The sequence below is a fragment of the Lampetra fluviatilis genome, chromosome 61 (genome assembly GCF_964198595.1).
Source record: "Lampetra fluviatilis chromosome 61, kcLamFluv1.1, whole genome shotgun sequence".
Taxonomy (NCBI): Eukaryota; Metazoa; Chordata; class Hyperoartia; order Petromyzontiformes; family Petromyzontidae; genus Lampetra; species Lampetra fluviatilis.
This window is the reverse complement of record NC_136335.1, coordinates 5,366,268-5,378,555: the sequence shown is the minus strand read 5'-3', so window position 1 is coordinate 5,378,555 and position 12,288 is coordinate 5,366,268.

Sequence of the window (12,288 nt, the reverse complement as noted above, 5' to 3'; positions counted from 1 at the left end):
ATGTACCGTCAAATCTTGGATGAGAACCTCCTTCCCTCAGCCAGGGCATTGAAAATGAGTCGTGGATGGGTATTCCAGCATGACAATGACCCAAAACACACGGCCAAGGCAACAAAGGAGATACTCAAGAAGAAGCACATTAAGGTCCTGGAGTGGCCTAGCCAGTCTCCAGACCTTAATCCCATAGAAAATCTGAGCTGAAGGTTCGAGTTGCCAAACGTCAGCCTCGAAACTTTAATGACTTGGAGAAGATCTGCAAAGAGGAGTGGGACAACATCCCTCCTGAGATGTGTGCAAACCTGGTGGCCAACTACAAGAAACGTCTGACCTCTGTGATTGCCAACAAGGGTTTTGCCACCAAGTACTAAGTCATGTTTTGCAGAGGGGTCAAATACTTATTTCCCTCATTAAAATGCAAATCAATTTATAACATTTTTGACATGCGTTTTTCTGGATTTTGTTGTTGTTATTCTGTCTCTCACTGTTCAAATAAACATACCATTAAAATTATAGACTGATAATTTCTTTGTCAGTGGGCAAACGTACAAAATCAGCAGGGGATCAAATACTTTTTTCCCTCATTGTACATATACATACAAAAAATCAAAGACATGCACACTGCTACGCACGACACGACACTACAAAACTTACATACTCGTACATATACTTACATATACACACACTACACATACATACACAGTACACATACACACTACTATTCACGACACGCTATACACTACACAACGACCCTACTGCACACTATACTATACACTACCATATTACACACGACACTATACACTACACCACTATAATGCATTGAAAACGAATTTGTTGAGAACTGCCTTTTGTTGTTGTGTTTTGTTTGATGTCATTCCCCCGCACCTCCGATAAGCACGGTTGGCTACGTACGGTGCGAAAGAAGTTCAACATACACACAGCACATATGCAGTGGGTTCAAACTGACTCGCAGACGCACTGTTGTAGGCAACACATTTAGTAACACCAACACACACCAACACAAAGGGGCAAGGGTCCGTCCATAAATGACGTCACGCGATTTTGGACGATTTTTGACCCCCCCCCCCCCTCGTCACACGGCGTCACAAAAAGTCAGACCCCCCCTGAAATATGACGTCACAAAGCTCTGCCCCCCCCCCAAACATTTCCATTTTGAAAATAAAACATGCTTCAAATCGCTTTAAACTATTGTCATTGTAGTGCGTATTTAATGTGGCGCTGCACTCTGATGTTGTAGGTGTGTTGTTATAACAATTAGTGTTGTTATAACAATTCTATATTTATTTAAAGTTGAGCATTTTGATATGACGTTACATTTCTCAAACCCCCCCCTCGTCACACATCGTCACAAATGTCTGACCCCACCCCCCCCTAGGTGCGTGACGTCATTTATGGACGGCCCCTAACTGCCCCTTCACCAGCTAACAACCTATGGTGGTGGTCCACCAGGCTAACTACACTAATTACACTCGGAGTAGCTAATTGGACGGGTCCGGGTCCACGCGTTGATGACACTTCTTGGACGTCGGACGTGGAACTTCGATCCTTCAGGATGACAACTGCCGCCGGTGCCGCTCAGGGCTCCGGCTTAGGGGCCGTCCATAAATGACGTCACTCACCTGGGGGGGGGGGGGGGTCAGACATTTGTGACGATGTGTGACGAGGGGGGGGGGTTTGATAAATGTGACGTCACATCAAAATGCTCAACTTTAAATAAATATAGACAACACGTTATACTTTATTAAATAGACTTTTTAATAAATGTTTTCTGCTACAACATCAGAGTGCAGCGTCACATTAAATACGCACTACAATGACAATAGTTTAAAGCGATTTGAAGCATGTTTTTTTTTTGGGGGGGGGGCAACGCCTTGTGACGTCATATTTGAGGGGGGGGTCTGACTTTGTGATGCCGTGTGACGAGGAGGGGGAGGGGTCAAAAATTGTCCAAAATCGCGTGATGTCATTTATGGACGGCCCCTTATAACCTGTGTGGCGGGGCTCGCTCCGCTCCTAGCCACGCCCACCTTCTCGAAGCCTCGAGAAGGATCTCCACCTGGACACGTGATCACCCCAGCCCCCCTTTGGGGGTCCCCGGGTAGATACCTCCGGTCACGTGTTCAATCAGAGTGCCATGGCCCCCTTGTAACCCCGTACCGTGCTCGGCACTCTCGCCCTCTATCCTGTAAGGGCTGGCACTGCACGCACAGCGTGGTGCCATCCGTCACTGTCGGTCAGTGCTCACCGAGCCCCGCTACGTCCGGTACTGCATCCACCTTCAGTAGTGTTAGCAATGTCGATACATCGCACGCCATGCCTCTCCCAGGCCGGTTTCACACAGCGACATCCAATGTCGTTAAACCCGCCACCACCTGACACGGTACATACACGAATCCCTTTGCACATTCCCACCGCCGAATGCACCCTTGACTTTCAAGAGACGTCTCAATGTCTCCGTCTGGGTCGGGGGTTTTCGAGCAGCCCCTTGAGACTGGCTTCACGCCTCCGAGTCGTCGACTTGTCGGCAAAATCTGGCGCGTTACGAACGCCGTTATCGTTATTATTGTTGTAGTGACATCGCTGGATGTCAACAGGCTGTGGGTGCAGTACCGGCCCTAGAGGGGCACGGCGTACGGTGTAGCGACGTCACCGGATACCACAATGATGTGGTAGTAGTACCGGCCCTAGAGGGGCCTGGTGTGTGCTGAATAATAGCACTAGATGCCGACCCTACAGGACAGGGTGTGTGGGTGCCGACCGAAGGATGAGGTTATGTGAGGCCATGGCACTCTGGTTGACCCGGGAGGACACGTGACCAGTTCAGTTGACAAAGGGGCCCCAAGAGGGGGCTAGGGATGGTCACGTGATTGGGGCCCAAATCCTTCCCTTTGAACGTGGCCAAGGGTGGAGCTGGCCACGCCACAGAGAATATAAGCCAGGTCCCAAGAGGGATCGGGGTTGTTGTTCATCCTGGAAGAAACCCTTCATCTACGTTCTCCGTTCAATGAGTCTCCAACACATGGACCTGGGCCAAAGTCGTTAGTCACGGTCTGTAGTAGCAGTTATGTTGTAACTAGTGTAGTTAGCCTGGTGGTCACCACCTTAGGTTGTTATTCTGTTAAGGGGAAGTTACCCCGTGTGTTGGAACTGAATAAATGTGTTGCCTCCAAGTTTACGTCTGCAACTCAGTTGAAACCACTATAACTGGTGTCAGAAGTGGCCAAACGTTATTTTGTCAGTAAGATACGCCGAGTTAGGTTATGCTTACGCGACGCAGACTACATACCAGGACGTTGTCAGATGACGAGGACGATGAAGGCATTATTCCTCAGTCAGCCCCGGGGATGGCGACCCCGAAGAAAGGGAGTGAGGCGCTGCCGGCGGAGCATCACGACGACCATCTCAACAACAGCTCACCGCCGTCAGCAAAAGAGTGTCGCACGTTCCGCACCCGCCTCGCAAAACTTCTCGAGGCCATGGCCGCGATGGTTGCTGAGCTCGACCGTGAAGAGCCAGCGATGGAGGAGAGAGCACCGGAGCTGTTTCCAGCCAGCGGGAAAGCTCCGTGGCGCAGCTCGTGCACACGGCCACCATTTTGTTTGCGGAGCGGGGCGGAGAGCCCGCCCAGTCTGAGAGTGCGCCGAGTTCGCCTGTCGAGCTTCCATCCCGCAGGCGACGTCTACCTTTTGTTAAATAATTTTCAGCCGTGGGAGGCGACTGGGTGGCCTTCAAGTGCCGGTCCAGACAAACTGCGACTTGGCGGGATGGATGGAGGCTTAGGCACTGAGAGCACTGCCCGCTGCGCTTGACGACGATGCCTTGGTGGCGTTTTGCACCATCCCGCCGGCAATCTGCGAACCGCCGTCAAATGTTCACCATAAGTTCGCTGCGTGGAGGAGGGAGGAGGCCGAGACACCCCTCGCCTTCCGCAGTGCACTGTTGGCGCTGGCGAAGGCTGCCTTCCCAAAGATGGACCACGACGGAGTCGACTCCCTGGTCCTCGAAAGATTGCTGACGCTGGCGAAGGTCCTCAACATCGTCCTGCCGGCCGTCGACGAAGACGATTTGTCTTCTCTCAAGGTTGCAAGATGCATCCAGGTGCACATGCTTTTGCATCGACATAAGGGGTTGGCGGCATGTACCACGCCTCATGAGACACGTGATACACCCAAACAACTGCTACAACTGCGGCCTGCTGGGACACATCTTGTCAGGTTGCCGCCCCGGACCACTGCTGTCATCCACCCTACCATCCTCCACTCCTCTATATCCCAAGGCGAGTCGCGACACACCACACACTCGGCCCCTGAATCCACCTCACTCATCGCGTTGGGATGGTTTTCATTCCCGTCGTGTGTCGGGGTGTAAGGGTTCGGATTTTGCTCGGGCTGACTAGCCTCTCCGACCGGGTCAGTGGTCAGAGTTGGCCCATAGGATGGTTGCCGCGGCTGCGGGCTCATCTGCTGTTATCGGAATGATAGAGGGGGTTGAAATTAGAATGCTCGTCGATACCGGTGCGTCCGCGACTATCATTTCCGAGTTGATTTTTTACATTCTGCTCCCTAAATGTCGTACCCTATCAGTGGAAAGATAACGGCAGAGGTATGTATTGGAGATATCAAATTGACGGGACCCGTTCTTGTGTCAACGTCCCTTGTTGTTCCTTGCTAGCTCGGGATTGACTTCCTGGGGAAGATGCCCCTGAAAATTGTAATTGATCAAGGTTAGACACGTCTGTCATACAGGAGGGCACCGTGCTAGTCCATGCGTCGCGCGCTTCGCGAGGGAAACATCGTTGGCAGAGTGGGGGGTCACGTCGAATATAAAGCCGCAACAGGTTTCCGATGAAAAATGGATGGATACGCTTTATTCTGAGAATTCTTAATTGTCCGTGTCTCAGAGGAGGGAGTTGAGGGCGCTTTTGCGTGAATTCTCTGATGTGGTTAGCAAAGGCAAATTTGACATCGGCCGCACTACCCTTTTGAGTCACCACATTGATACGGGCGATGCCGCTCCCATCAGGCAGAACCCCTACCGGCTGAGCCCCACAGAAAAAGAACACGTACCACTGGGGGTTGATGAGATGCTGGCCACCGATATTATCTCACAGTCCACCAGCCCGTGGGGAGCCCCGAATGTTCTGGTTAAAAAGCAGGATGGTAGTTGGCGCTTCTGTGTTGACTTCCATAAACTTAATAAGATCTCTGTGGCTGACGCGTACCCGCTTCCTCGAATGGATGATTCCCTGGATGCTCTAGCAGGAGCACATTATTTTTCGACTCTTGACCTCCTATCTGGATTTTCGCAGTTGCCCCTAGATGAGTCCTCTAACCCAAAGACAGTCTTTCGTACAACACATGGCTTATTTGAATTTAAACAGCTCCCGATGGGTTTTCACTCCGCTTCAGCTACGTTCTAGCGATTGATAGAACTGGTTCTGCCTGGCCTCCAGTGGGACTCGTACCTGATATATCTTTACGATGTTATCGTTTTTAGCCGTACGTTTAAAGAACATCTGGAACGATTGCGTGCTGTCTTTCTTAAGTCGTGTGCGGCGAATCAAAAATTTTAACCGCAGAAGTGTAACCTGCTCCAAAAATCAGTTTGGTACCTTGGCCACATAGTCAGTAAGTCAGGGATAACGACGGACCCAGACAAAATTGCTTGGGTGCGCTCTTGGCCAACCCCCACGTCGGTGGCGTAGGTGCGGAGTTTAATTGGTTTTGCGTCCTATTACCTCCGTTTTGTCGCGGGTTCGCCACTATTGCCAAACCTCTCCACGCCCTGATGGCAAAGGGTCAGAAGTTCCATTTGGGGGGAGGAGGAGGAGGCCGCATTTGTTGCGCTCCCGGATGCTAGCAACATCGAAATTGGTGCTGTTCTGTCTCAAGTCGTGGATGGCGTGGAGAGTGTTGTAGCATATGGCAGCAGAGTGCTGTCTCCGGCCGAACAACGGTACTGTATCACATGCCGGGAACTTTTGGCAATAGTTTTTTTTTGTGCAGCAGTATCGCCCCTATCTTTATGGCAGATGCTTTGAGGTGCATTCTGACCATGCTGCACTACAATACGCACTGTGTATTGAACAGCCATCTGGCCAACTTTCACGATGGTTGGAAGTCCTGCAGGACTATTCTTTTCTTGTTTCCTACCGCAAAGGTACCTAACACACGGACGCGGATGCCCTGTCGCGATTACCAATGAGCGATTAGTGCGCGTATTTCTCGGGCTCACCTCTGATGAAGCCGATGGTCCTGAGGCGTGTGACGCCATTATTGGCTTGGACCATGCGGAGTGGGGATGCCTCCATGTGGAGGACGCTTCCCTGTTTAAGTTACGTCGTGTCAAGGGGGCGGACGGGGGCGGGGATCAACGGGGTGTAGCCTCTGTCATCCTCAGAGGTGGGTTGCTTATGCATTGGGATGGAGGGTTGCACCGTTACAACATTGTCATGCCCACTGCCCTGCAGGGTAAAATCATCTGGGCGGTGCACAAATGACTGCTGCATCTGGGTGTGCATAAGACTTAAGCTCAACTTCTTTTGGCCCTGCATGGTGGAAGATGTCACTAATGTATTGAAGGGGTGTGTGCAGTGCGCTCGGTGGAAACCCCCATCTAAACCCAGTTGTCCACCGTTGAAATACATTCGAGTTTCTCGCATAATTGAGCTGGTCGCTCTTGATGTCCTTGCTCCATTTCCTACCACCCCTCGGGGGAATAAGTATTTACTGGTGGGCGTCGAATATGTTTCACGGTAGCCGATGGCCTCGCTGCTTCCCAACCAGTCGGCGGCGGCCATCACCGAGGCATTCCTTGACGGCTATGTGATAGACAAGAGGGCTCTTGAGCACCTTCTGACCGATCAGGGTAAAACATTTTATTCTAAATTGTTGTGGGAGGTGTATGATTTGTTGAGAACAAAGAAAGTACGTACGTCACCCTACCATCCCCAGACAGATGGCATGGTGGAACGGTTGCACAGGACTCTGACTTACATGTTGAGTCATCAGGTCAGCGAGTCCCAGCTTGACTGGGACTCACATGTTCCCGGGGTCCTGGCTGCCTATAAAATAGCCCCTCACGCGTCCACCGGCTACTCGCCATTTTTTTTAATGAGTCCATGCGCTTTACTCTTCATAGGCTTTCGGAAGCATGCGAGGCTTCCAGAAAAAATAGCAATTCACGCCAATTGGCAAATGAGCGGCTGAGGGGTCTTCGTCTTTCCGGACATAAGTGGGTTCCAGGTGACAGAGCCTGGCTGCACTGCCCCCAGGTACCGGTAGGTACATCACCCAAAATGTTGAAACCTTGGAGGGGGCTGGTTGATGTGATTCGGGCCATTGGTTTGTACATCCCTCTTGCCTAAAGCCTTTCATCATGCTGCGTGAATTCATCTCATCTCCACTACACCGGGGCCGAGTGTCGGGTGTCTCAGGCGAGCTGAGGAGTGTTCCCGCTGAGGTTGGTCTTCAGGGGAGTTATGTGATCCCGTCCTCAGGTTCCGCGCGTTTAACTTTCCCCAAGCCACCGCCTGCGCCGTCTCCGGAAGAATCGGGAGCGGAAGGCTCGTCCGCCCGGCCGACTGCTCTTCGTGAAGAGCCGGATTCGTCGGGACGTTTTCTAATTCCCCCCCGAGACCCCCAGGGAGCTTACGCCCACTTTGCTTGGAGGCTCGGCCACAAGGACTCGATCCAAGACTGTTCAGTTTTCGTGAGCCCCATACACACACACTCCCACGCTGACAGTTGGTTGTCACACTCGCCAGGTCGTATTGGTCATTGGCTGAACCTGGCCTTTATTGTGCTTGTGGGCGTTGTTACACAGTGAGGGTGGGTGATGCTGGTGCTGGAGGGGGTCCCGAGGGTCCGTGTGTTACCACGTGTTTTTTCTCTCCTTGTTCTCTCTTACCTTCTCTCTCTTCCGTTGTGCTTTGCCTATTCTTGGTTCTGTACTTCTGTTCCCTTGCCCTGTTAATCACTGTATATATTGTAGATATTGTATATATGGGATGGGGTATTCTGTTGGGGCACACGAGCGTTTTTTGTTGAGAGGGAGTTGACAGCCAGGACGGTTGAGTTTTACGAAGGGGGGGGGGGGGTGATGTAGTGACATCGCTGGATGTAAACAGGCTGTGGGTGCAGTACCGGCCCTAGAGGGGCACGGCGTGCAGTGTAGCGACATTGCCGGATATATCCACGCACGCACACACCACGCGCACACACACATAGACGTCGAACCTCTTTCTCACCGTACGTGGCCAACCGTGATACCTCGGAGGGGCATACGTAAGCAGCAGGCGCGCGCGTCCTGCAATGTCAGTGCGGCAGGACCACACCCAAACGTCCGCGGCTCGTGTTGATTGATAGGCTGTACATGTCGTGTGGTTTTTAATAAACTATTAAATGTTCCTACAGTGACGTGGCTACACACATTGCGGGGGGAGGGAGGGAGTCAGTGCCGGGTGAAGCTAGTGCGGGGCCTGCAGCATATGCTGTTATTACGGGGCCCTAAATAAAAAAATACTACACATTTTTAACTTGCATAGTATAGTTATTATATTTTTTGCATTTGCTATACAGCCAGATAATACGACAAATCGCCCACCTTAAACACCCGGTCGTTCATAAAAGTTGAAGGTGGTATAGTATTATAGTAGTAGAGCAAGTGCAGAATCACTGAACTGGAATTGATAGCTTGAAAGCATTTAGTGCGTGGCCCTTGAAAGTACTGGGCCCGTAGCATGTGTAGCTGCTGCTACACATATATATGTAGCAGCAGCTACATATGTTGAAGCTACTTGTGATACGAGGATACTCCGGCACTGATGGGTGGGGGAACATTTTTTGTGACTTAAACGAAGTAAAAAAAAAATAATCTGTCAATGGAAAATAAAGCTTAAGTTAGATTTTTGTTCGGACAGGTTGTGTCACTATGTCGCAACTGTCGCTGGTTTATTGCTGAGCTCCCCATCGGGGGGGGATGTGACACTCGGCCCTAACATTCCTGCGCGGGGCAAGATCTGAACGGGCGAGGCTTGACATTCTGAATTTAAAAAAATAAGCATCGGTTTATTTACCCTTTAGCAATAAAGAACATGACTGTTTGAGAGGATAAATCACGCAAATAGACACACAGCTATCGCAAGGTACCATCAAGCTAGCATTAACCACACGTACTTGTGGTAACACATGCAAACGAATCATGTTCTAATAATAATCATGTATTCATCCTTTGAAACTGATTGGCATACATAGGGCCGGATTAAGATTGTGTAGGCCCCTGGGCGACATGTACTGTGAGGCCCACAGTAATATTTTGAAAAGGAAAACAAAGTTAAAGAAAAAATTAAAGATAAAATTTTACAAGGCTAACAACAAATACATTTCAGCATTCACAAACGAAATCACTTTTCACTTCATCTCTGGAGGCACTCCGGCTGGTGCAGGTCCCCTGGGCTGCAGCCCCCTAAAGCCCCCACGCCTTAATCCGGCCCTGGGCCTCCACGAGAGAGACAGCCTCCTTCATGGCCTCATGTCACCACCAGTGTTAGACCAGAGAACAGCGCCAAAAGTCGAACAACACAGAGGCAATGTGGAGTATCAGGTGACTTACAGCTCGGGTTCACGAGCAGAGAGAGAAAGAGGCGAAGTCTGGCTCTACGGAAAACATTTGGCAACTCACCAACAGGACACACGACCTCACACCGGCACATACGACTACGACTACAACAGGAACCGCTCTTCGCAAATAAGTTGCGGAGATGTCACCAACGGCGCTTAGTGCCAGGCTAGGTGCACCTTGAGGCCACATGAAGTGTCGAAAGGTTCGCTGCTGGCAGGAGGTCACGGGACAGACCCTGCAGGTGCTATTACGGATTGACTGTGAATGGTTGATGCACCAACTGTGCTCCCCACTGTGCCAACTCGCTGTGTTTTAGACGCCCGGTGCTCCGCTCGTTGTTGTGAGCGTCGCTCCTCTGTCCTCCATTGTTGTTGGAGGGCGACTGCCTCCAACTGCCCAGTAGCGTCCTTCACGAGCCTCCTCCTCTGAGGCCGATCTTGACACCGCTGGTATCAGTCATCGGCAAGTCCACTCAGCTCCACATCCTCCTGTACCACATCACTACATCTCTTCTCCAGCCCGTGTCGTGCCCGTTTAGCCCCCTCTATGCGGCCAAACAGAAGCTGTTTGGGCATGTGGTGGCTGGGCATACGGGCTACATGACCCAACATACACAAAGACAAAGATCCCCAGTATAGCCTTAACATACTGTTGGAGCAAGTGCTCTGATCGAGCACCTATGAAGGTTAGAACGGCTTACGAAGGGGTGGGTGACCAGCACCACACACCCATGAAGACGGTGATACCCTGTACAGCCTTAACATACTTTCGGGGCAAGTGCTGTTATATTTTAAGAGTGTATTTCATTTGTAAACTAAAGTTTTTTTTATTTTACCAGGGTAAGGCCCCACTGACCTAGGTAGCTCTTTTACAGAAGCGACCTGGCCACAAATGATAGCTCAACGAAGTGGCTTTTCATCATCATCACCAGCATCATCGCGTAGAAATGTACAGCAGCCAAATACTCCAAAGGCTCCTCGATTCTAAATGTGGAGGGGACAAAAACCAGAGCACGGGGAGAAAAATCCACGCGACCTCCGGGGAGAACCTGCAAACAAAATTCTCTGGCACGTGGTCGTGACGGGTACGAATTCGTTACGAGGTGGCGCTCATTATTCACACACGAAGTGCTCGCCACAACTGAGCCGCAACACATCGCTGATCTCGCCAAGGAGGATAAATCATCCTCGCAGCAGCAGCAGCGGTGGCAGCTTTTGGCTCAGCCATCGAACAAAGGCGGTGGTCACCGCTGCATCGCGCGGCGCTTTAAAGATGCGTTTCTGCGGCCGTCTGGAACGCTCTTCCCTTCCGACATTGGGAAGCCACTGGAGCCATGCACTTTTAAATCATCTACACTGACACACTAATTTCTTTATGACTCTTAAGAGTTTAGTTTGTGGTCCTTCCCTCGCACCTCCGTTTAGCACGGTTGGATACATACGGTGCGAAAGAAGTTCAACATACATGTACGAGACTCGTAATTCCCCACAATACTCACCCACACACTCGCCCATCCACTCACCCATTCACTCATCCACCCACACACTTACCCATTCACTCATCCACCCACACACTCACCCTAACACTCGCCCATCCACTCACCCATTCACTCATCCACCAACCCACACACTCACCCAACCACTCATCCACCCACACACTCACCCTAACACTCACCCATCCACTCAGCCAGTCACTCATCCACCCACCCACACACTCACCCAACCACTCATCCACCCACACACTCACCCTAACACTCGCCCATCCACTCACCAATTCACTCATCCACCCACCAACACACTCACCCATCCACTCGTCCACCCACACACTCACCCTAACACTCGCCCATGCACTCAACCATTCACTCATCCACCCACCCACACACTCACCCAACCACTCATCCACCCACACACTCATCCTAACACTCGCCCATCCACTCACCCATTCACTTATCCACCCACCAACACACTCACCCATCCACTCATCCACCCACCCACACTCACCCACACACTCGCGCATCCACTCACCATTCACTCATCCACCCACCCACACTCTCACCCACACACTCGCCCATCCACTCACCCATTCACTCATCCACCCACCCACACACTCACCCACACACTCGCCTATCCACTTATCCACCCACACACTCACCCATCTACTCATGCACCCACACACTCACCCACACACTCACCCACACACTCGCTCATCCACTTATCCACCCACACACTCACCCATCTACTCATGCACCCACACACTTACCCACACACTCGCTCAACTACTCATCCACCCACCCGCACACTCACCCGCCCACTCGCCCGCTCACCCGCCCACTCGCCCACTCACCCACCCACTCACCGACACACTCCCCCACCCACTCGCCCACTCACCCGCCCACTCACCCACCCACTCACCCACCCACTCACCGACACACTCCCCCACGCACTGTCGTATGTAAACTTCCACGTTAATGGGGGCACGGTAGAGATGTGATGATGGCGTTTCGAGTGACAGATTTGCACGACAACGGCGCCACCACCACGTTCCGTGAGCAAAAACTGAACTCGACTCGGCGGCGTTGGCGATTCCACGGTGGGTTTATTTTATTTTGTTTTTCGTTGGTGGCGTTGATCCGTGAAACATCGCGCACAG